The sequence below is a fragment of the Theropithecus gelada genome, chromosome 7b (assembly GCF_003255815.1).
Source record: "Theropithecus gelada isolate Dixy chromosome 7b, Tgel_1.0, whole genome shotgun sequence".
Lineage (NCBI taxonomy): Eukaryota > Metazoa > Chordata > Mammalia > Primates > Cercopithecidae > Theropithecus > Theropithecus gelada.
Window position 1 is genome coordinate 58,932,728 of NC_037675.1, and position 24,966 is coordinate 58,957,693.

At 39.4% G+C, this 24,966-nt stretch overlaps 1 protein-coding gene and 1 pseudogene across 4 annotated transcripts in view; one reads left to right on the plus strand and one right to left on the minus strand.

Moving 5' to 3' along the window:
- The window catches only part of SLC35F4 (solute carrier family 35 member F4), a 291,287-nt gene that overhangs the window by 44,704 nt on the left and 221,617 nt on the right, over positions 1 to 24,966 (minus strand). The gene's annotated exons all lie outside the window — the stretch shown is intronic.
- On the plus strand, positions 20,588 to 21,336 carry LOC112629117 (annotated as a pseudogene).

Consider the following 24,966-nt stretch of genomic DNA (forward strand, 5'->3'; position numbering starts at 1 on the left):
CAAGCAATTTCTATAAAGAGTGCTAAATGCCAAGGGGTGGACAAGCCAGCCTTTACTCTGGGAGGCAATTCACTGCACAGCCCCTTGCCAGTACTAATGGTCCATAAGTATCTTCTCTTTGGGGAAGTGGGCTTTTAAACTGTAACCCTATGGCTCAGTTCACAAAATATTTATGCCTTGTTCATCAGCAGAAAGAAATAAATGGGCAGACGAGCATGCCGGGGTACAGCTAATGCTATTAGCATATAAAAATTTGTCACCCAGGGGAGGAATGCCAGTCAGGAACTGGCAGAGACAGCTGCTTAGGCAGCTCTGCTGTGATTTAAGCCACAATCTAAATGAAACTATTCGCAAGTTTCCGCCTCTGGGGATATAAGCTAAACAACCAGCATCAGTTTGTTTTCACAATTGTTATGGGTATCCACAACTGCCAGGTAGATGGGCTTAAATAGTTATTGGACCTAAACCCACAATAGTGAGTCCCAGCTCCACACTCATAGAAGCCTCTTCCTCACTTACCGAAGTCCTACCATCCCTTTAAAGTCCAGTTCTAAGCCTAACACCAATCTGGGCCAAAGCCCACTTCTAAGGCACTCACTGCCATTTGAAAGGATTTAAGTAGAGAAGTGGAATCATTGGGTTTGAGTTTTTAGAAGATCACTGTGTAACGTGGAGAGTGGACTGAGAGGAAGTAAAACTGGAGGTAAAATGACTTGTTAAGAGAACACTGGATGTCTAGGGGAGAGATTATAGTAGCCTTGAAGAGGTGGCAGCAATGAGGTTGAAGAGAAGTAGGTTGAACAGTATCACAGAGATGGAATGGATATAACTTGGTAAATAATTGAACATGGGTGTAGAAATAAGGGTGAAAGAGGGGTCAAGAATAAGCATCAGTTTCTGTCTTGGACAACTGAATTGACAAAACACCATTCACAGAACTAGAAAGAGGACCTGGTTTGTGGGAAGGGTGATGAATGCAGTCTTAGACATGGTGAGTTTAAGTGCATGAAACTCATCCAAGGAGAGATGGTCAGTGGGCAGTTGGACACATGGGTCTAGAGTTCGGAAGACAGATTAGGGCTGGAGACAGATTTGAGAGTCATCAGTATATGGACAAGTCATCGAAGCTATGGGAGGGGTTATACGTTGAATTGTATTCCACTCTCTCTCTCCTCCGTCAAATTCACATGTTGAAGTTCTAACCCTCAGTACCTGAGCATGTGACCTTATTTAGAGATAACACCTTTACAGAGGTGATCAAATTAAAATGAGGTCATTAAAGTGGGCCTTAATTCCACATGACCAGTATCCTTCTAAAAAGGGAGAATTTGGGCACACACACTCATGGGGAGAACACCATGTAAAGATGAAGCCAGAGAAAGAATGGATGCTTTTATAAGCCAAGGAATGCCAAAGATTGCCAAAAAACCACTAGAAGCTATGGAGGAGGTGGTGGAACAGACTGCCTCCCACAGGCCTCAGAAGAAAGCAACCCTGTGGATACCTTGACCTCAGACTTCCAGCCTTTGGAACTGTGAGACAAACCATTTCTGTTGTTTCAGCCACCGTGTTTGTGGAACTTTGTTACAGCAGCCCTAACAAACTCATACAGGAGGGGATATCACCCAGAAGGAAAATGTTGACTGAGAACTGTAGATAACAAGGGCTGAGACTCAAGAAACCCAGTAATTAAAAGGATATGAACCTACTAAAAAAAAAAAGCAGCCCAAAAGATGAGAAAAAAAACCCAGGAAATTATAACAATACAGAAATCAAAGGAAGAGAATGGGAGAAGGTGGCCATGGTACAAGTGTGACTTTAGCGACATGACAGTCATTGCTGACTTTGGAAAGAGCACTGTTGGTGGAGTAGCAGGGGCAAAAGCCAGACTGGCCTTTATTGAGAAACAAGTGGGAGATGAGAAAGTGCATGCAGGAAGTATAGACAGGACACAAATGCAAAGATCAGGGAAACACTTTTCCATGCAGAGATTTTGAAAACACAGAAATTGTGTTAATTTAAGGAGTCGATAAACCATCTCAAATATGTTATGTGGGAGGTGGGGATGGACATGTATGCAGATGGATGGATGGATGGATGGATGGGAGAAAAGATGGCATATGGAAGATTCAGATAATTCAGGGTAGTTTTATCAGAAAAAAATAATCTTTTATTCACAGTACAAAAGATTTATAAAAATCAGGCATGGTTTTGTAATTTAATAGAAGAAAATGTAAAGCTTTCATTAAGCTCCTGGAAATCTTGCTACCTTGCATTCAGGGAAACTGGTTTGGCATGTTTATCACGTCTCTGCTCCCATGATTGTTGCAAATGTTTAATCAAAATCCCCACCATAAGGGTCATTTCTTAGCCAGAGATGAGGAAAAAATGATATGAAAGTATTTGTTCTATTCCTTTGGTAAGCAAAGGAGAGTAAGTCACCTCCCAGGAGTACCATATTCACCCATGTTAGGCGAATTATGGCAGCTATGCAAGTATTAGAATGCTTAATGTGCTGTTGCTGACAGTTGAGCATAGAATATTTAAAATGTTTCTTGTAGAGGCAGCTCTTGCAGTTTGTTATGCATGCTCTCCTCTCAAAATCCTAAATTTATCTGATAGAGTGAAAGATAATTCTTCTGATGTTCACACTGTCTGGAAGATGACTTAAATTTACTACATGGGCTTTAGAATAAGGTAAAAATGCTGCTGGCATTACCTTCTAAACATTCCTTGAATCTATCTCCTTTTGCCATCCTTACCCCTCCACTTGCCCACATGAGGCCCTTGCTGGCTATTCGTGAATGACTGGCTGCCACATGCTTCCAGCCTCCAGGACTGTAGAGAGGAGCTGCCATGTGAGGATAGAAGTTATCCAATTATCAGAGAAAAACTCTAGGGGAACTTTGACCCACACATCTATAGCCCAGAGGATAATTTTCTTTGTCACTGTTTGTTTTGGCTAGAGGAGATTTGGCAACACTTATTCATTCATTCATAAGGATTTATTGAGGAGTCTCTATGTTCCAGACATTGAACTAGACCATAAGACTAAGTTTCTGCCTCAGTTCACACTATATTAGGGAAAAGAGACTGGAAAACAGGTAAATTATAACCCAACATGAAATGTGCTAATATAATGACAAATCCTGGGATTAATAAAAATGAGAATCTGCAGGACTCTGAGCCTGGAGGGTGTGAGAAACTGGAAGAGCCCAGAAGTAAGAACAACTCTTATGGGGCAACCGCTTCTTGGGAAACAGGTCAAAACCAGCAGGAAAACAGCCTGATGACTGCTTGGGGTCTGTGAAGGCAGCAATACCATCTGGACTCAATAATGGTGAAGCTAAGCCTTAATGAGGTTCAATTTGGGCTGTAAGACAAACTTTGGTTTTTCAACTTTAAAAACTCTATACCCACAGAACCTAACCCATTGGTTTCTCTCAGCTCAGAATTCACTTTGTCTCATAACTTTATTTTTCCTTGTTAATTTATGAGCCAAACGTTGTAGGAGCATGGAAGACCATGCTTTATATGCTTGTGTCTCCAGCATCAATGCCTGGCACAGAAAACTTGGGGTGGAAGATCCTCCTGTAGAGAAGAAATGGAGAGTGAGTCTGGTGATGATCTCACTCATGCATCTGACAAATATTTACTGAGTGTATTTACTGAGTATCTCCTATGTGCCAGGCACTGTCATAGGTACCATGCAGACCCGAATTGATAAAACAGACATGGTTTCAGTCTTTGGAAGTTTAAAGTAAGTGAAAAAACACATAAACGTATGGATAGAGCATGTGTAAGCAAATACATCAGCCAATAATGACAAGTTCTAAGTTCTGTGAAGAACACAAGAGTGAGTAGTGATAGGTAATAGCAGAGTGGTGTCTAGTTACATAAGGTCATGCAAGGACGCTTCTCTGAGGAGATTATGGGCAAACTGGGACTTCAAGGCTGAGGCATAAACAGAGGAAAGGGAGATTCAGGAAGCAGAAACTGCACATGCAAAGACCCTGTGGTGGGGAGAGTTTGGTGAGTTCTAGCAAGTAAATGCAGGCTGGTATAGTGTAGACAGAGTTCAGTAGATAAAGGAGAGAAGAATATAAGGTTTAAAAAGAGACAGAAGCCAGATCTGTTTTGAGGTGGGCTATCCGGGTACAAATCCCTACCAGGCAGCTGGAGAAATCTAACAAGGGTCTGGGTGAAGAAAACAGGGTTGGTCATATGAAGCTGGGTGTATTCCCATGTAAGAGACAATGGAAGGCAGGGTAAGAAATAAACTCTCTAAAGCTGTGAGTGTAGAGAAGACGCCCAGCTGGTCCAGGATGAACAGCCTGGGGAACAGTCCTGGGAAATGCTGTTATCAAGGGGTGGAAGAAGTTGAGGCCAGCAAACAAAATAGTGTAGTCATCAAAGGCAAAATCAGAGTCATAGAGCCGAGAGAATCTAAGAGAAGAGTTAAAAAAGAAAAAAAAAAAAAAAGGAGTTGCTGTTTAATCACTTTCACGACTGCCAACAAGACAAGGAGATTGAAAGTCAAAGAAATGCCCATTTTCTATGGCAATAAGGACCTCCCAGGTGATTAATGAAAGTAGTTTCAGTAGAGAGGAGAAGGAGGTGGAAGGAAGAAGAATGGAGGCAGGGGCTTGAGGAACTGATAGGTAAATAACATCAAAGTCGAGTGAAGTTAGTCAAGAAATGTGGGAGAGTTCCAGTTAGATGAAGTAACTTGGCCTCCCTCCCACTGTAAACAAAATAAAACTGGACAAAGCATATGAGGCAACTGAGCTCAGGTACTGGTCACTCTGCAGTGCAACAGTGCAGTCCCTAAGATCTTACAAGGTCAGCCTCATAATCTCCAGCTTTTCCTTGAGACAACATCTCAAGTGACACAGTGACAATGTCCTCACTGTGTTGCAGAAAGCTGGAGTCTGAGGTACTACCACTGAGTAGAGGAGGCAGAGATCAAAGTTTGAGGCCAGATGCAGTGGTTCATACCTATAATCCCAGTAACTTTGGAGGCTGAGGCAGGAAGACCACTTGAACCCAGGAGTTGGAGGCTGCAGTAAGCTATGATTGTGCCACTGACCTTCTCTAAAAAACAAAAAGTTTGGGGAAGGATCTGGCGTTAGTGGGGCAGTCAGAGAGGAGGGAGCTGTAACTTCCCAGGCTATTACAAGCAAGTTTCAAGTCTCATGCCTGCCTTTTTCTCTAGCCTGGTTGATGACCGCTTCTCCCTACCCAGCAGTTGAGCCAACATTCTATGAACTCATATTCAAGCTTCAAGACTCAGTTCAAGTGTCACTTACCCATAGGGGCATTCCTTGGCCATTTTCCCTCCTGTGTGCACACTGCACTTACCTAACTACACCATATTCTACTGTAATTTCTGGTTTATTCATTTTTCTTCCTGGCTGTGAGCTTCTTAATAGTCAGGGTTCTGTCTTAGCTATTTCTGTATCTCCAGTATTGGCACTTAGTAGCTTTTCATGAGCATTTGTTGAGCTCTCTGACCCTTGGGGAGAAACTAAGGATAACATCTAATTATGCTCTACTGTGTTCAATAACTTTAATGTGCATATGTCTTATCTCCAACTACGCATGCTTAAGAAATATTTAAGTGACTAAATGAATAAATGAACAAGAGTAGCAATACCGTAATTAAGGACAAGGACCAATTTTGAATCTCTTATGCCTTCATGAAAGAATGTTGGGCACACACTAAATATTCAACAAATACTTGAGAAATTGGGTAATTAGCAGGAAAGTCAATAAACTCCAGATGCATCAAGAGCTGCCTCACATTTGCATCTTTGAGATGTGAGCATGGGACGGAGACTGTGCTGATGGTAACTTTTAGATCTTTCATGAGTACCGCATGCCATTAACTCTGAGCTATCATATTTAAGATCTGGGCAGCAGGGGCTGGGTTGTTTTGGAGTCCCTGCTTCTCTGTCTTATGGGAGAGTTGAGAACAACTGCTTACTATCTTGGGAAACTGCCTGAGTTTCCTCCTTCTGGATGGAGACCATTAATAAACATGCTGAGTTGGTCTGATTAGCAGGTGCATGGAATAGATTTAGCTCTCAAGGCTTTCAAGCAAATCTTACTAGAGCATTTATGTAATTTATTGTGTGTCTAACTCCATCAGGGGTTTAGATCAAAGTGAAATATCTGAGGTTTGATGTTGATAAAGACGTCTTACTGATGGCAAAAGGACAGCCTGTCATACGCTCCCCTGAGAAGATGGCAGTCTGTGCTCCTCCCTATGTCCCCTGTCCTCCCCCAACAATAGGCCACTCACAGTCAGAAACGTCAGTCACCCTATCCTCCTGGAGTCCCAGTTGTTCCAACGATACTTTTCAATTTCTTAGTAAGTTGGGATAGCATTCTCTAAGATGTATTTCTAAGGCAGCAATAGTCCGAGCAAACATTTTTCTACCTGAGATTCAGCACAAATTTCTATTTTTCCCAGAAGCTTCTGACACATAGCTTCCAAAGACTTTTGCAAATACAGCTTGACTTCCTGCATAGTCTCCCTAGAGCATAATGACTGCACCACAGCACAGCTGAAAGAGCCCAGACTTGGGAGTCAGGTGACCTGGAAGAGAAAGACAGCTCTGCCTCCCACTAGGATTGTGCTCTTGAGCAAGTTGTCTTTCCTCTCAAAGCCTCAGTTTCTTTATTGGCAAGGAGGAAATTAACATCTACCTAGTAAAGTTGTAAGGAGTAGATGATGTAATGTATCTTTGTGTTATTCTGTATTTTATGCAGAACATTATAACCCCTGGATTGGTGCCTTTTTACCTAGAAGGCTCTCAAAAAATATTTACTGACTGAATTTTACTTAAACTCAGGGCATATACCATAGGCAGTTTCTGATTTATAAACTGGGTTTTTCCAGCTCTAGATGCATTTCCCCACATAAACAAAGTTATAAATTGTGGTTTGGCTGCAGATTGATACTAACATCCCATTATTGCTAAAATACTGTACACTGGCAGTGGGGAAACACATAAAATAAAACCAGTCATTAAGTAAAACAAGAAAATATTGAATAAAAACGGTTTCATATTTATTTTGAGAGTTAGCGGTTGAGGAAAAACAGATTTAATTTAAGGAGGAAGAAAAAGTTGTTGGTAATTACTGGAGGGGATCTTCAGGGAAATTTCTGTGTATTTCCAAAAACTCTCAGTGTTGGTGCCCTGGATATTTATTCTGTTTAATTTCCCTTAAATCCTAGAACAGACTTCTTTGGTACAGGTTACCCATTAACATCAATTTCTGTCATCAACAATGACAAATATTTCTTTAAGCTGATACATGGTAAGGTTTCATGAGTAAAGTTGTAATTTCTCAAAGAATAAGAAACAGACAAAAAGGATGAACAAATGACAGAATTTTTAATAATAACTAAGAACAAATTGAGAAAGAATTGGAAGTAAAAAGTCTTAAAAAGGAGGTGTGTGTGTGCTTGTGACCATTCCCCCTCAGGCAACTGTTTTAATGAAGGGCCCAGCTGTCACAGTAGAGGGAAATGGCAGACGAGTTCTAGATCTCTGACAGGGCAACAGGGAGTGGTGGGTATGAGATTTCAAACCAGACAGCTCCCCACAATGACTGCTGGGTGGTAGGTCAGCCATCAAGAGAACTTGGTTCCTGTTCTAAACAAGTGCATATGAGGGGTTTGTAAGACAACATGTAAGGAGAAAGCTGTGTGGCCTCAGGATGACCTTGGGATGTCACTTAAACTTTTTAGATTTGAGTGTTCCCATCCATAAAATAAAAGGGTGGGACCAGAAATGCTATGAAAATTTCACTTAAGCTTTTCAGATTTGAGTGTTCTCATCCATCAAATAAGGTAGGGCCAGAAATTCTATGAAAATTTCCGTCTAAACTTTTAAAATTTTATGAGGATCTTGTGACTTAATACCAGGTAGGGCACTCTTTCTAGCTAAGTACAAGTTAAAATCCCAAACTTTGTGAAGCCAATATGATTCTTCACTCTCACCTCCTTTGAAATGTGTCTTTCCTAAGCATCACCATGACAATTGAAAACATTTCACCAAGAAAAGATTTCTCAGAATTATTCCTAGGCACAGGGCAAGACATTTCCAGGAAATATCAATGCATTTGGAACCTTCCCTAGAGCAAAACGTCTTAGTGAGAATCCCTGAAAGAACAAGAAACAAACATTTTTCTTTCTTTTTTTTAAAACTGCGCACTTCATTTTTTCATTGTTAACTGCTGCTTTAAGGAGTGTATTTTCCAAGAGATATTTCAATAGGTTATGTGACAAATTAAATTTATGTACTAGCTTTTACCAAAGGAAATAGTTTAAAAAATCCATGGCCCACAATGTAAAATTTATCATCTTTACAAAACAATATTTTGAGGTTTTTAGAACCTCAGTTCTGCATATAGATGGAATAGAGGGATAGATTTGGAGCTTTTCTGACATTTTCTTTTAAAAAAATACTGCTCATAATCTTCACTGTTAACTATTGCTTTAAGGAGTGTATTTTTAAGAGAAATTTCAGTAAGTTATGTGATAAATTAAACTTATGTACTGGCTTTTACCAAAGGATATAGTTTTAAACATCCATGGCATGCAATGTGAAATTGATCATCTTTACAAAACAATATTATGAGGCTTTTAGAACCTCAGCCGTACATATAGATGGGATAGAGGGTTAGATTTGGAGCTTTGCCTGAAAAGAACCTTATACCAAATATTAGGATTCCCAGGGCTCAGTGACTGGTTTAACTACCCTTAACTGAGCACCTGACCCTAGATATTTCTTTTGTTAAGTGCCTCTTGATTTTCTACATTTAAAATTGGAAAATAACTACCATTTCTTTATATCAAGCTCCTATTGCTATTCTCTTATGTTTTTATTGTGGCAAACTGTACATAACATAAAATTTATCATTTTAGCTTTTTTAAGTGTAAAGTCCAGTTGAATTAAGTACATTCATATGGTTGTTCAACGATCACCAATATCTATCTCCAGAACTTTTTCAACTTCTCCAACTTGAAACTTCATACCTAGTCTCTTATTTTAATAGTATTTTTCTTGATCCACTTAGAGAACATCAACCAACAGAATTCTCATAACATATACTACCTTAGTGTGGTAGTAAGGGTATAATTTTCTAGAATTATGAAGGGGAAATTGACCCTTGCACATTGGCTAGTTTGATGTCAAATGTGCTACAAGGCTTATATATTAACTTGTGATGGTTAACTGCCCCCTTGGGTTACAATCAAAGGTGTGAATGTTTGAACTCTGTGATGTACATGCTCTCCTAGTAAAAAGCACAAGAGGATCCTTGCCCCTCTCAGTGAAAAATACTGAGCATCCCCTAAAAAGACTCACAAAGTTAAATATCTCCTGAAGACCAGCCTTCTAGGGAAGTGGATGAATCGGGTGGGCTGGTTGGGTCTTCCCAGCACATTTGAGATTTTCTCCAGGCTCCAACTCTCTACTGTCTGGTGCCTCCGTCATTGCCTGTTTACTTTGAATTCCACTCTTTTTGTCTATTCCCTTTACTTGTTGCTTTGGATCATCCTTGCTTCCCTGCCTCTCCTTGCCCACATATGTTGAGGGGTCCCTTACCCCTCAACCACAGCCTCACCTTCATCTTAAATAAGGACTAAGTTCTCTTTCGCTCATCCCTTGACATTGTGGGTCAGCCTCCTCCACTCTTCTCCTGGCTATAGCTGACTAAACCTTAGCCCCTCTTCTTCCTCGCCCCATCCCCTTTCTCAAGTCCTCCTTCCTCTCAATCAGAGCCACAGACACTGCATTATACATTATGAAAATGTGGTTTTCTGTTTTGCAAAAACAGCGTGAATATTAAGTCAGATAATTTGACTGAGCCTTAGCTTTTGGATGATGATTTATAGGTTAGACTCTTTCCCATTCATAGGGAAACCCCATATTGGAAATCTGAGCTCAGCTTAACTACTTATTCTTAAAAAGAAAAAAAAAAATGACAGAGCTTCCTAATCAGAGATACCTTTATATACATTACACTCATTTGTTTATTCACTCACCCAAGAAACATTACTCAATACCCTGCACGTACTAGGAACTATCTTAGGTGCTCGTAAAATAGCTGTGAATAATGATGACCCTCACCTCACAGGGTTTAAAGACTTTAGGGAAATACAGACCAGAAAATAGGCAGTTGCAATAGTATGGATAAGCAGTGTGCTAGGAGTGGTAGAGTGGGTCTGTATGAGCCATGGCAGAGGCATTTAACCAGGCTGGGGGCTCAAGCAAGCTTTCCTAGGGAAGTGAAATCTAAGCAGGAACCCAGAGGAGGAGTTAGTCAAGCAATTAATAGGGAACCTGGGACATACTGAATGCCATTTACAGGTCATGATAGTTTAGCTTTTAGTTTTGTTTTTCAAAAATTAACTGTTTCTGTTATTCAAAGAAGAAAATAAACTCTCACCTGATATGTAGGCAACAGAAGGGACTTTAAAGATGCCATCTAAATTCAGTAGAGTCGGTTTATTCTTGGGTTTAGTAATGATGGTGTCTTATGATGACAGTTGTTTTCTTTTTGCATTTCAGTAATACAATCATATCAAGTGGGATCCAAGAGAAGATTTTTAAACTAGCCCTAAGTGTTTCTATCTGACATTTAGGATGTATTATTAGTATATGAGTAAAACAAATTGATCACAGGACCAAGATTGTAAAATAAAATGTGAAAAGACCTTGTATGTATATTTGACATAAAGAATCCAGTCATCATGGCAGCTTACTGGCAAGATGTTCGAATAGGAACAGCTCTGGTCTGCAGCTCCCAGCGAGATCGACGCAGAACGCAGGTGATTTCTGCATTTCCAACTGAGGTACCCGGTTCATCTCATGGACTGGTTGGACAGTGGGTGCAGCTCACAGAGGGTGAGCTGAAGCAGGATGGGGCGTTGCCTCACCCAGGAAGCAGAAGAGGTCGGGGGATTTTCCTCCCCTACCCAAGGGAAGCTGGGAGGAACTGTACCGTGAGGAATGCTGCACTCCTGGCCAGATACTGCGCTTTTTCCATGGTCTTCACAACCCATAGACGAGGAGATTCCCTCCGGTGCCTACACCACCAGGGCCCTGGATTTCAAGCACAAAACTGGGTGGCCACTTGGGCAGACACCAAGCTAGCTGAAGGAGTTTTTTATTCATACCCTAGGGGCACCTGGAATGCCAGTGAGACAGAACCACTCACTGCCCTGGAAAGGGGGCTAAGGCCAGGGAACCAGGTGGTCTGGCTTGGCAGGTCCTACCCCCATAGAGCCCAGCAAGCTAAGATCCACTGGCTTGAAATTCTCGCTGCCAGCACAGCAGTCTGAGGTGCCCATGGGATGTTTGAGCTTGGTGGGGGGAGGGGCATCCGCCCTTGCTGAGGCTTCAGTAGGTGGTTTTACTCTCACAGTGTAAACAAAGCTGCCGGGAAGTTCATTCCAACTGGGTGGAGCCCACCACAGCTCAGCAAGGCTGCTGAGGCCACATTGCCTCTCTAGATTCCTCCTCTCTGGGCAGGGCATCACTGAAAAAAAGGCAGCAGCTTCAGTCAGGGACTTAAAGGTAAAACCCCCATCTCCCTGGGACAGAGAACCTAGGGAAAGGAGCAGCTGTGGGTGCAGCATCAGCAGACTTAAACGTCCCTGCCTGACAACTCTGAAGAGAGCAGCGGATCTCCCAGCACAGCATTTGAGCTCTGCTAAGGGTCAGACTGCCTCCTCAAGTGGGTCCCTGACCCCATGTATCCTGACTGGAAGACACCTCCCAGTAGGCGCCGACTGACACCTCATACAGGAGAGGTCTGGCTGGCATCTGGTGGGTGGCTCCCTGGGACAAAGATTCTAGAGAAAGGAACAGGCAGCAATCTTTTCTGTTCTGCAGCCTCCGCTGGTGATACCCAGGCGAACAAGGTCTGGAGTGGACCTCCAACAAACTTCAGCAGACCTGCAGAAGAGGGGCCTGATTGTTAGAAGGAAAACTAACAAACAGAAAGCAATAGCATCAACATCAACAAAAAGGATGTCCACTCAGAGACCCCATGCCAATGTCACCAACATCAGAGACCAAAGACTGATAAATCCATGAAGATGGGGAGAAACCAGCGCAAAAAGGCTAAAAATTCCAAAAACCAGAATGCCTCTTCTTCTCCAAAGGATCACAACTCCTCACCAGCAAGGGAACAAAACTGGACGTAGAATGAGTTTGACAAATTGACAGAAGTAGACTTCAGAAGGTGGGTAATAACAAACCTCCTCCGAGCTAAAGGAGCATGTTCTAACTCAATGCAAGCAATCCAAGAACGTTGAAAGAAGGCTAGACAAATTGCTAACTAGAATAACCAGTTTAGAGAAGAACATATATAACCTGATGGAGCTGAAAAACACAGCACAAGAATTTCGTGAAACATATAAAGTAGCAACAGCCGAATCGATAGCAGAAGAACAGATATCAGAGACTGAAGATCAACTCAATGAAATACAGCAAGAAGACAAGATTAGTGAAAAATGAAAAAAAAAAAAAAAAACCAACGAAAAATGTCTCCAAGAAATATGTGACTATGTCCAAATCTACATTTGATTGGTGTACCTGAAACTGATGGGGAGAATGGAACCAAGTTGGAAAACACTCTTCAGGATATTATCCAGGAGAACTTCCCCAACCTAGCAAGACAGGCCAACATTCAAATTCAGGGAATACAGAGAACACCATAAAGATACTCCTTGAGAAAAACAACCCCAAGACATGATTGTCAGATTCACCAAGGTTGAAATGAAGGAAAAAATGTTAAGGGCAGCCAGAGAGAAAGGTCGGGTTACACACAAAGGGAAGCCCATGAGACTAACAGCAAATCTCTCAGCAGAAACCCTACAAGCCAGAAGAGGGTAGGGGCCAATATTCAATATTCTTAGAGAGAAGAATTTTCAACCCATAATTTCATATCCAGACAAAATAAGCTTCATAAGCAAAACAGAAATAAAATCCTTTACAGACCAGCAAATGCTGAGAGATTTTGTCACCACCAGGCCTGCCTTACAAGAGCTCCTGAAGGAAGCACTAAACCTGGAAAGGAACAACCGGTACCCACCACTGAAAAAACACACCGAATTGTAAAGACCATCAACACTATGAAGAAACTGCATCAACTAACAGGCAAAATAACTAGCTAACATCATATGACAGGATCAAATTCACACATAACAATATTAACCTTAAATGTAAATGGGCTAAATGCCCCAATTAAAAGACACAGACTGGCAAATTGGATAAAGAGTCAAGACTTATCAGTGTGCTGTATTCAAGAGGCACATGTCACCTGCAGATCACACACACGCTCAAAAATAAGTGAAGAATATTTAACAAGCAAATGGAAAGAAACAAAACAAAACAAAACAAAACAAACAAACAAAACAGGGGTTGCAATCCTAGTATCTGAAAAAACCCAGATTTTAAACCAACAAAGATCAAAAAAGACAAAGAAGGGCATTACATAATGGTAAAGGGATCAATGCAACAAGAAGAGCTAAATATCCTAAATACATATATACTCAATACAGGAACACTCAGATTCATAAAGCAAGTTCTTACAGACCTACAAAGAGAATTAGACTCCCACACAATAATAGTGGGAGACTTTAACACCCCACTGTCAATATTAGACAGATCAGCGAGAAAGAAAATTAACAAGGATATCCAGGACTTGAACTCAGCTCTAGACCAAGTGGACCTAATTGACATCTATAGATCTCTCTACCCCAAATTAACAGAATATACATTCTTCTCAGCACCACATCATACTTATTCTAAAATTGACCACATAATTGGAAGTAAAACACTCCTCAGCAAATGCAAAAGAATGGAAATCATAACACTCTCTCAGACCACAGTGCAATCAAATTACAACTCCGGATTAAGAAACACACTGAAAACCTCACAACTACATGGAAACTGAACAACCTGCCATGAATGACTACTGGGTAAATAACAAAATTAAGGAAGAAACAAAGATGTTCTTTGAAACCAGTGAGAACAAGCTACAACGTATCAGAATCTCTGGGACACACATAAAGCTGTGTGTAGAGGGAAATTTATAGCACTAAATACCCACAAGAGAAAGCTGGAAAGATCTAAATTCAACAGCCTAACATCACAATTAAAAGAACTAGAGAAGCAAGAGCAAACACATTCAAAAGCTAGCAGAAGACAAGAAATAACTAAGGTTAGAGCAGAACTGAAGAAGATACAGGCACAAAAAACCCTTCAAAAAATCAATGAATCCAGGAGTTGGTTTTTTGAAATGATCAGCAAAATTCATAGACCACTATCCAGACTAATAAAGAAGAAAAGAGAAGAGAATCAAATAGACACAATAAAAAATGATACAGGGGATATCACCACTGATCCCACAGAAATACAAACTACCATCAGAGAATACTATAAGCACCTCTATACAAATAAACTAGAAAATCTAGAAGAAGTGGATAAATTTCTGGACACATACACCCTCCCAAGAAAAAACCAGGAAGAAGTTGAACCCCTGAATAGACCAGTAACAACTTCTGAAATTGAGGCAGTAATTAATAGCCTACCAATCAAAAAAAGTCCAGGACCAGGCGGATTCACAGCTGAATTCTACCAGAGGTACAGAGAGGAGTTGGTACCATTCCTTCTGAAACTATTCCAAACAATAGAAAAAGAGGGATTCCTCCCTAAATCATTTTATGAGGCCAGCATCATCCTGATACCAAAACCTGGGGGAGACACTACAAAAAGGAAAATTTCAGGCCAATATTCCTGACGAACATTGAAGTGAAAATCCTCAATAAAATACTGGCAAACTAAATCCAGCAGAACATCAAAAAGTTTATCCACTATGTTCAAGTTGGCTTCATCTCTGGGATGCAAGATTGGTTCAACACATGCAAATCAATAAACGTAATCCAGCACATAAACAGAACCAATGACAAAAATGACATGATTATCTCAATAGACGCAGAAAAGGCCTTCAACAAAATTCAACACACTCTCAATAAACTAGGTATTGATGGAACATACCTCAAAATAATAAGACCTATTTATGACCAACTCACAGCCAACATCATACTGAATGGGCAAAAGCTAGAAGCATTCCCCTTGAAAACTGGTACAAGACAAGTATGCCCTCTCTTACCACTCCTATTCAATATAGTATTGGAAGTTCTGGCCAGGGCAGTTAGGCAAGAGAAAGAAATAAAGGGTATTCAAATAGAAAAAGAGGAAGTCAAATTGTCTCTGTTTGCAGATAACACGACTGTATATTTAGAAAACCCCATCATCTCAGCCCAAAATCTCCTTAAGCTGATAAGCAACTTCAGCAAAGTCTCAGGATACAAAATCAATGTACAAAAATCACAAGCATTCCTATACACCAAGAACAGACAAACAGAGAGCTACATCATGAGTGACCTCCCATTCACAATTGCTACAAAGAGAAGAAAATACCTAGGAATATAACTTACAAGGGATTTGAAGGACCTCTTCAAGGAAAACTACAAACCACTGCTCAAGGAAATATGAGAGGACACAAACAAATGCAAAAACATTCCATGCTCATGGACAGGAAGAATCATTATCATGAAAATGGCCATACTACCCCAAGTAATTCATAGATTCAATGCTATCCTATCAAGCTACCACTGACTTTCTTGAAAGAATTGGAAAAAACTACCTTATATTTCATATGGAACCAAAAAAGAGCTCATATAGCCAAGACAATCCTAAGCAAAAGGAACGAAGCTGGAGGCATCACACTACCTGACTTCAAACTACACTACAAGGCTACAGTAACCAAACAGCATAGTACTTGTACCAAAACAGACATATAGACCAATGGAACAGAATGAGGCCTCAGAAATAACACCACACATCTACAGCCATCTGATCTTTGACAAACCTGACTAAAACAAGCAATGGAGAAAGGATTCCCTATTTAATAAATGGTGTTGGGAAAACTGGCTAGCCATATGCAGAGAACTGAAACTGGATCCCTTCCTTACACCTTATACAAAAATTAACTCAAGATGGATTAAAGACTCAAATGTAAGACCTGAAACCAAAAAAACCCTAAAAGAAAACTTAGGCAATACCATTCAGGACATGGGCGTGGGCAAAGGCTTCATGACTAAAACACAAAAAGCAATGGTAACACAAGACAAAATTGACAAATGGGATCTTATTAAACTAAAGAGCTTCTTCACAGCAAAAGAAAATATCATCAGAGTGAACAGGCAACCTACAGAATGGGAAAAAACTTTGCAATCTATCCATCTGACAAAGGGCTAATATCCAGCATCTACAAAGAACTTAAACAAATTTACAATAAAAAAAAACCCCATGGAAAAATGGGTAAAGGATATGAACACACACTTCTCAAAAGAAGACATTTATGCAGCCAATAAACTATGAAAAAAAGCTCATCATCACTGGTCATTGGAGAAATGCAAATCAAAGCCACAATGAGATACTACATCATGCCAGTTAGAATGGTGATCATTAAAAAGTCAGGAAACAACAGATGTTGGAGAGGATGTGGAGAAATAGGAATGATTTTACACTGTTGGTAAGAGTGTAAATTAGTTCAACCATTGTGGAAGACAGTGTAGCGATTCCTCAAGGATCTAGAACTGGAAATACCATTTGACCCAGCATTCCCATTACTGGGTATATACCCAAAGGATTATAAATCATTCTACTATAAAGACACATGCACACGTATGTTTATTGCTGTACTGTTAACAATAGCAAAGACTTGGAACCAACCCAAATGCCCATCAATGATAGGCTGGATAAAGAAAACGTGGCACATATATACCATGGAATACTAAGCAGCCATAAAAAAGGATCAGTTCATGTCATTTTCAGGGACATGGATGAAGCTGGAAACCATCATTCTCAGCAAACTAACACAAGAAGAGAAAATCAAACATCGCATGTTCTCACTCATAAGTGGGAGTATATGAGAACACATGAACACAGGGAGGGGAACATCTCACACCCAGACCTGTTGGGGGGTGGGGGGCTAGGGGAGGAATAACATTAGGAGAAATACCTAATGTAAATGACGGATTGATGGGTGCAGCAAACCACCATGGCACGTGTATAACTATGTAATAAACCTGCACGTTTTGCACATGTACCCCAGAACTTAAAGTATATTTTAAAAAGCAAACATAGCAATACTTTTCTTGAGAAATAAATCTGTAAAATGGCAAAAAAAAAAAAAAAAATTCCAGTCATGTAGAAAGCACCAGCAATGTCTTTTTTTATACAACTCACAAATGGGAAGATGTATGTGCTCTGGTAGAAGTTCTTTACCTGGGATGCAGGGACATCTGGGGACTTCAGAAGGTCCCAAAACACTGTAAAACTATATCAAAAAATTATGTGTACATGCATATTACTGTAGAGATGGTCCATAACTTAAATTGCATACTCAACGAGGAATCCATGTCCCCCAAAAGTTCACGAGCCAGAACTCGATAGCACACAATAATTGCTAAAAAATATTACAGCTGGGGCCGGGCGTGGTGGCTCAAGCCTGTAATCCCAGCACTTTGGGAGGCCGAGGCGGGCGGATCACAAGGTCAGGAGATCGAGACCATCCTGGCTAACATGGTGAAACCCCGCCTCTACTAAAAAAATACAAAAAACTAGCCGGGCGTGGTGGCGGGCGCCTGTAGTCCCAGCTACTCGGGAGGCTGAGGCAGGAGAATGACGTGAACCCGGGGGGCGGAGCTTGCAGTGAGCCGAGATCGCGCCACTGCACTCTAGCCTGGGGCACAGAGCAAGACTCCATCTCAAAAAAAAAAAAAAAAAAAAAATAGAGCTGGAAGGAACTTTAGAGATTCTCTCATTCAAAGTATTAGAAACATGAAGTATTCACTTGTGGACTGGGAAATGGAGGTACAATCCATCATATTCAAACTAAATATGTTCTCAGGCAAGAACATCAAAGTGTGGCAGCACATAGTTTGGTTAACAGAAAGCTAATTTAAAGAAGAAATTCAAAATGGTAATGACTGATAATTAGAGTGATATTTCTAAAGAGGTATGTAGAGTTTTCCCTTTTGGAAAGCTTTTTTTAAGAAAAATCTGAGGTATTATTTACTGTAGTTGAGTTCCTGGTTAAAGGGAAGAGACAATGTGGCACTGTAGCCCTCAAATGCTCCTACTTCTTCTCTTTCCTGGTCTATAGTAACTCCAATAAATGAAATTCACAAGTCTATCCAAGGGCGAAGGCAACATATGATCTTGCATATAAAGTTCACATTTTACATTTAAATTGTATGTTTACTTTTTCAGCCTTGTCAACTAGAAGTAATGGAAGACTTCAGATCCTGTAACTTGTTTTAAGATGAACATAACAAAGTCCCATTATTTGGGATGGAAGTATTTTATATTTTGTGATCATCTGGACAAAGCCCAGATTGGCATTTATCTTCGTAGTCTCAAAAATGGGTTTGGTAAATGTATTTAGAGTAGAGAAACAAGATTGAGGAAGAATGCTTAACCTGCCAGTCCCTGTTGCAAGCATTAATCTGTGTATCAAACACTAGCGGTTAATATGCTGGCTAGCAAACACATTTATTCCTCGGACCAGGTCTAAACAAAACATTGTTAGCTAATTGCTTATGGAATTGAACTTACTTTAAATAATTCAACCGTGTTTTTAAAAAGAAGTATTATTTAGCTAAAAATTCACATAGCTATGCTGGGCTTTTGGCCTGAATGGTTTGTTTTATTATTATTCATCATAAAAGTCAGATGATCACAGCCTCTTAGATGAACCCAAGAAATAATATAGCAGAAACTACCTGACTATTCATTCTTGAATACAATATTCATAAAGCCACTTGTGGTAAAATTCTAATTTGTTCCTGCATTACATAAAAATGTTATCAATTTATAAAACCTTATGTTTAAACAAGTGAATGATAGTGTTTTTAAAAAAGAGAAATTTAAATCCTTCCTTTTTTTAATGCTTTAAATGTTTTAGTCTTTAAGATTGAATGTTAGTCAATGTCTCTGAGTCCAAAAGACTGACAATTTCATTCCAATGTTGCTGTTTTCCCCTTTATTCTTTAGAATTGGGCTCAGCCTCAGCTGAGTTGGAATGTCCATTAGGCTGATAAAGATCTCAATTCAGCTATGTAGAAAAATATACATTTTATTCAATTCCTTTTGTATTCCTTTATTTCCTCAAATGCTTGATTCTTCTATAGAATTCTTTCTTTATATCATTTCCTTGTCTACATACATTTTTGGAGAACAGCAGCTACCTAAATTACTGAAATATTAGCAAAGTCAAAGAGATGGAAACGTCTTAAACACAATAATTAGAGTTTGGGCTCCAAATAAACTACCTGATATGTAAATAAGTCAAATCAAGGCAACTTTTAAAAAATTTTCTCTTTTAGGGACTCTGAAAAATTTCCCTAAAGTAATTTTCATTTCAAAACTGCCAAGTGTACCAGTAAAAGTCATAATTAGGCAACAGGTCATTTCAGCTGTATCTCATGATTTCCCCAGAGAATAAAGAGTGATGATAACAGTGAGCACAAGAAGCATAAAACCAGCCACACGGAGAAGGGCAAATGCCCAGGAAAACAGCAGTTACCATCAGATACAGGTGAGTTTTGTTCAGAGACATGGTCGGATGCTAAGGGCACCACTCTTGCAGAATGTTTCTTCATCTTTTGAAATGATTTGTCTTGTTCTCAGTGCTTCCTTTGACTTTGTTTTGAGTATCCTGTTCTGTAGCACACACTCTGCTGTGGCTGGTGTCTAGATGCTGTTCTGCGAATGTTGCTGAAAGCTGCAAGGACTGGTTTGCTGTCTCCCTGGGAGACTATTTGCCCCGCATTCAAACAATGTTTGACCTCCTCTAAAAATTTTTTTTAAAAAATCAATTGTGAGGCACAGTGGGAAACTGAAAAACGAAAGGAGAAATAAAGACTGTTTTCCACTTAAAGTGCAGCAGAGTTGCTGGACTGAAGCATTGCTTTTCTAAAGATATATATAAATGTAAATGTGACTAACGCACAGAATTTCCATGGTGCAACCAGAAGGAAGAACATACAATAATATCTTCCAGAAAAATGTTGAGTTTAGTGCACAAATCACATGAAAAGACTGTGATGTCATGGTATACACTGATTTTGATGAAGGGTGATTTAGTCGTGCCATATAGAAACTTCAAGGTTAAAATGTGTCCATAAATAGAAAAGAAACAGTTTTCTCATTGAATGGTCACAGAAATTAGCACTATATATGCATCAATGTATTCAAGATCAACACACATAGATCTGTATAGTTGCTAGATATGTGGGCACATAAGACAGGAACCCAGGAGGGAGGGACAGAGCTCAGGAGCGTGAATGAGAGATTACAACTGTATGATTGTAGATGAGAAGTGGGAGTGGAGGATCGGCAGCTGGAGCTGCAGACGGTTTGCTGAGACTGTTAGTGCTCTAGGCTGAGACTCACACTGCCGCCATGTCCTGCTGCTGGTATCCCTGAACATGTCTCTCTTCTTCGGGAACATGGCCAGTGACACCAGGTATGAAGATTTACAGCATGAACTTGGTCATTATGGTCCTATAGATGATGTGTATGTTTCGCTTGGTTTCTACATTCGCTGTCCAAGAGGATTTGGTTATGTTCAATTTGGGGATGTTTGTGATGGTGAAGACGCTTTACATAATTATGACAGCAAGTGGATTTGTGGATGGCAGATTAAAATAAAGTTTGCCTAGGGGGATCAGAAGACACTAAATCAGACGAAAGCCAAGGAAGGGAGGAATGTGTACAGTTTTTCATGCAATGATGATTATGACAGATATAGACATTCTAGAAGCCAAAGTTGTGAAAGAAGGAGATCAAGAATCTTCTGATTACAACTATAGAAGGTCGTATAGTCCTAGAAACAGTAGACTGACTAGAAGACCACACGTAGCAGAAGCCATTCTGAATATGATAGATTCAAAACCGAAATCAATCTTTTTCAAGATCTAAATCCAATTCAAGATCACGATCCCAGCCCAAGGAAGACATGAAGGTTGAATCACATTCTAGGTCTGCATCTCACACCAAAACTAGAGGCACCTCAAAAATAGATTCCAAAACACATTATAAGTCTGGCTCAAGATATGAAAAGGAATTAGGGAAAAAAGAACCACCTGGATCCAAATCTCAGTCGAAGTCACAGTCTATGTCTAGGTCAAAATCTGTATCAAGGTCTTGGACTAGTCCTGTGTTCACTGGCCACTGATAATATAAGCCATGATCACTTTTAGGCGTGTATCATTCACTTATTCATAGTTTGGTTTACCTAAATTATCAGGAATACAGTGTTGCAATTATGATTACAAAGACACTTGTTAGTTTTCCCTGTACCAGGCAATGATCACAATCAAAATGATATGCTATTGAGAAGCCACTCTTAAGAGTCAAGTTTGTTTAATGTTATGGGCCACTACCAATTTGTGGTGTCTCTATATATTTTTGTAAAGATTCTCATTTTTTATGCTTGAAGTATTTGGTGAAAAGATGTGGTTGACCATAATTTGCAACATTATTTTATTACAAATAAACTTTCATATTTGTATTTGGTAGAATTGTTAACCTAGAAATGTAGCTTGCTAATAAGAATGACAGAAAAGTGAAGTCGTAGCTACAGTACAATACTGACTGCTCAGACACATTTAGGTTCAGGGCGGACCTTTATGTCTTGTCAAGATATCTATGCCCATGATAATTATTTATGATGAAGTGTGGATTAGTTCTTTTGTTAACCCCACTGTCTTAGGGAATCATGCCAACTGGCTTACGTAGTATTTTCAGGGAGACTGAGTTATTGACTGAAATGTGGAGGCTTCACTGCTTTTTTCTGGTTCCTATGAAGATTTGGAACATAGACAACATCACAAAAACTCACCTTAAAATGGCAAAAATAATTTTAAAGGGAAAAAATGTTCTTATATATATTATATATAATATATATATAATGTTCTTATGTATATTATAAAGTTTAAGGAGCATTGTTGATCATAATATTGCTTAGTTTTCTTACAGCTGTTGGAAGCAAGCTTTGTGTGTTCATAGTGTAAAAGAACTGAAATTTTGATGCTTACAGCACGGGCCTGTGCATTTCTATCAAAATTTGCCTGCCTTGTTATGAGGGAGGTTTGCTTTTCCCACCTCAGTTTATTTAATATGAGGCAAGTTGAAAGACAACACTCACTCTAGGTGATTCTGTGGTACCATGAAATTTAAAGTAATTTTGGAAAGAGGATTAGTCAGTTTTAAGCAAGAGTCACATCTTCTGAGTTTTTGATTATCAGTATAGTAACTGACTAAAAATGAAGAAGTAATATCCTTAACCATTTGTAATTTCTAGTATTTCTCCAAAAGATCATTTTGGGGACAAAAGTGACTTGATATGTCCAATCTCATTTCTGAATAAAAAGCTAAAATTAAAAAAAATCTCGGATTGCTTGCTTACAGATATAAGTAAGAATTATCACAGAGAAACGATTCCTTTTAGAGGATTACTTTTTTCAATTTTGGTTTTAGTAATCTAGGCTTTGCCTACAAAGAACAAAACAATGGTTCTGAAATACTGTTGTGGAATGTGTTTAAAGGATTGATTCTAGAACCTTTGTATATTTGATAGTATTTCTAACTTTCATTTCTTTACTGTTTGTAGTCAGTGTTCGTGTTCTGCTATGCAATCATTTATATGCATGTTTAATTTTTTTTAGATTATCCTGGATGTATAAACAACAAAAAGTCTATTTAAAACTGTAGCAGTAGTTTGCAGTTCTAGCAAAGAGGAAAGTTGTGGGGTTAAATTTTGTATTTTCTCTCTTATAGAAGCTTCTAGAATGGTATTTTTGTACATTCTTTTTAACAAATATTGTGTACAACCTTTAAAACATGAATGTCTGGATCAAAACAGGATCCAGCTTATTTTATGCTTGCTGTAAATTAAGCAAACATGCTATAATAAAAACAAAATGAGGGAAGAAAAAGAGTAGATGAGAAGTCACAGGGAGAGCTCACAGGAGGTAAAGAAAGGCAGGCCTTCAAGGATCCCTGAAGAATACTAACTTCTTAAAAAATAGACTGTATTTTTTAGAGCAGCTTTAGGTTCACAGCAAAATTGAGAAGTTTCGGATATTTCCCACATACTTCCTGCCCCCACACATGCATAGCCTCCCCCATTACCAACATCCCTCCCACAGTGGCATGTTGATTACAATTGATGAACCTACGCGGACACTGCATTATCACCCAAGGCCATCGTTCACATTAGGGTTCACTCTTGGTGTCATACATCATTTCATAGCTGTTTTTTTTTTTAATCTTTTTTTTGACAGTCTCACTCTGTTGCCCAGGCTGGAGCGCAGTGGTGCGATCTTGGCTCACTGCAAACTCCAACTATGGGCTTTTGACAAATTTATAATGACATGTATCCACCATTGGAGTATCATACAGAGTACTTTCACTTGTACTTTCACTTCCCTAAAAATCCTCTATGCTTTGCCTCCCTCCCTCTCCATCCCTCCCTCCCTTCAATCTATGACAACCACTCATCTTTTCACTGTCTCAATTACTTTGCCTTTTCCAGAATGTTATATCGTTGGAATCATACTGTATACAGCCTTTTCAGAATTGGCTTTTTTCACTTAGTAATGTGCATTTAAGTTTCCTCTATGTCATTTCATAACCTGATAGCTCATTTCTTTTTAACACTCAATAATATTCCATTGTCTGCATGTACCACAGTTTATCCATTCACCTGTGAGAGGACATCTTGATTGCATCTAAGTCTGGGCAATTATGAAGAAAGCTGCTCTAACTATCCATGTGCAGGATTTTTTGCAGACATAAGTTTTCAACTCCTTTGAATGAACACCAAGGAGTGAGATTACTGAATTGTAAGGTAAGAGTATATTTAGCTTTGTAAGAAACTGTCAAATTATCTTCCAAAGGTGCTATACCATTTTGCATTTCCACTACAACAATTCAGAATTCCTGTTGCTCCACATGCTCTCCAGCATTTGATGTTGTCAGTGTTCTGATTTGGGCCATTCTAATAGATATGTAGTGGTATCTCATTGCTCTAATTGGTATTTCCCTGATGACAGGTGATGTGAAAGAATACTAACTTTTAAAAAACTTTTTATTTTGAAATAATTTGAGACTCACATAAAAGTTGCAAAACTTGTACAGAGACTTCCCATGTACCCTTCACCCAGAATTTTATCACATATATAGATTTGTGTAACCACCACCATAGTAAGATATAGAACAGTTTCATCACCCCCAAACTCTCTCATGCTTTCTCTTTTTAGTCTCCTTCCTCTGTCCCAGCCCTTGACAACTACCTATCTATTCTCCATCACTATATGTCATTTTGAAACCATTATAGAAATTAAACCACACAGTATATAACATTTTGAGATTGGCTTTCTTCACTCAGCATAATGCCCTGAGATGTATACAAGTTGTGTGTATCAATCGTTGTTTCTGTTTATTGTGGAGCAGTATTCCACAGTATGAATCTACTATGGACAGAATGCTAACTTTAAGGGACTAAGAGCAGAAAAGGAGCCCGCATAAGAGAATGAGAAAGATGGAACCAGAAAAGGGCATGTAGGAGAGTTAGAATCCAGCAGTAGAGGAAGGTAGTGCTTCAAGGAGAATGATGTGCTCAGCTATGTTAAAGTTGTAAAATGAGATAAGGACCAAGAATTTAGCAGCAACAACCACAACCAGCCATGTACTGAGCACCCACCAGGTGCTAGGAATGTGCTAGGCTCTGGGATAAAATGAGACATGTTCCTGCTCTCGTGGAGTCTAAAGAGGCAGGTGAAACTAATCACCTATCTCACTA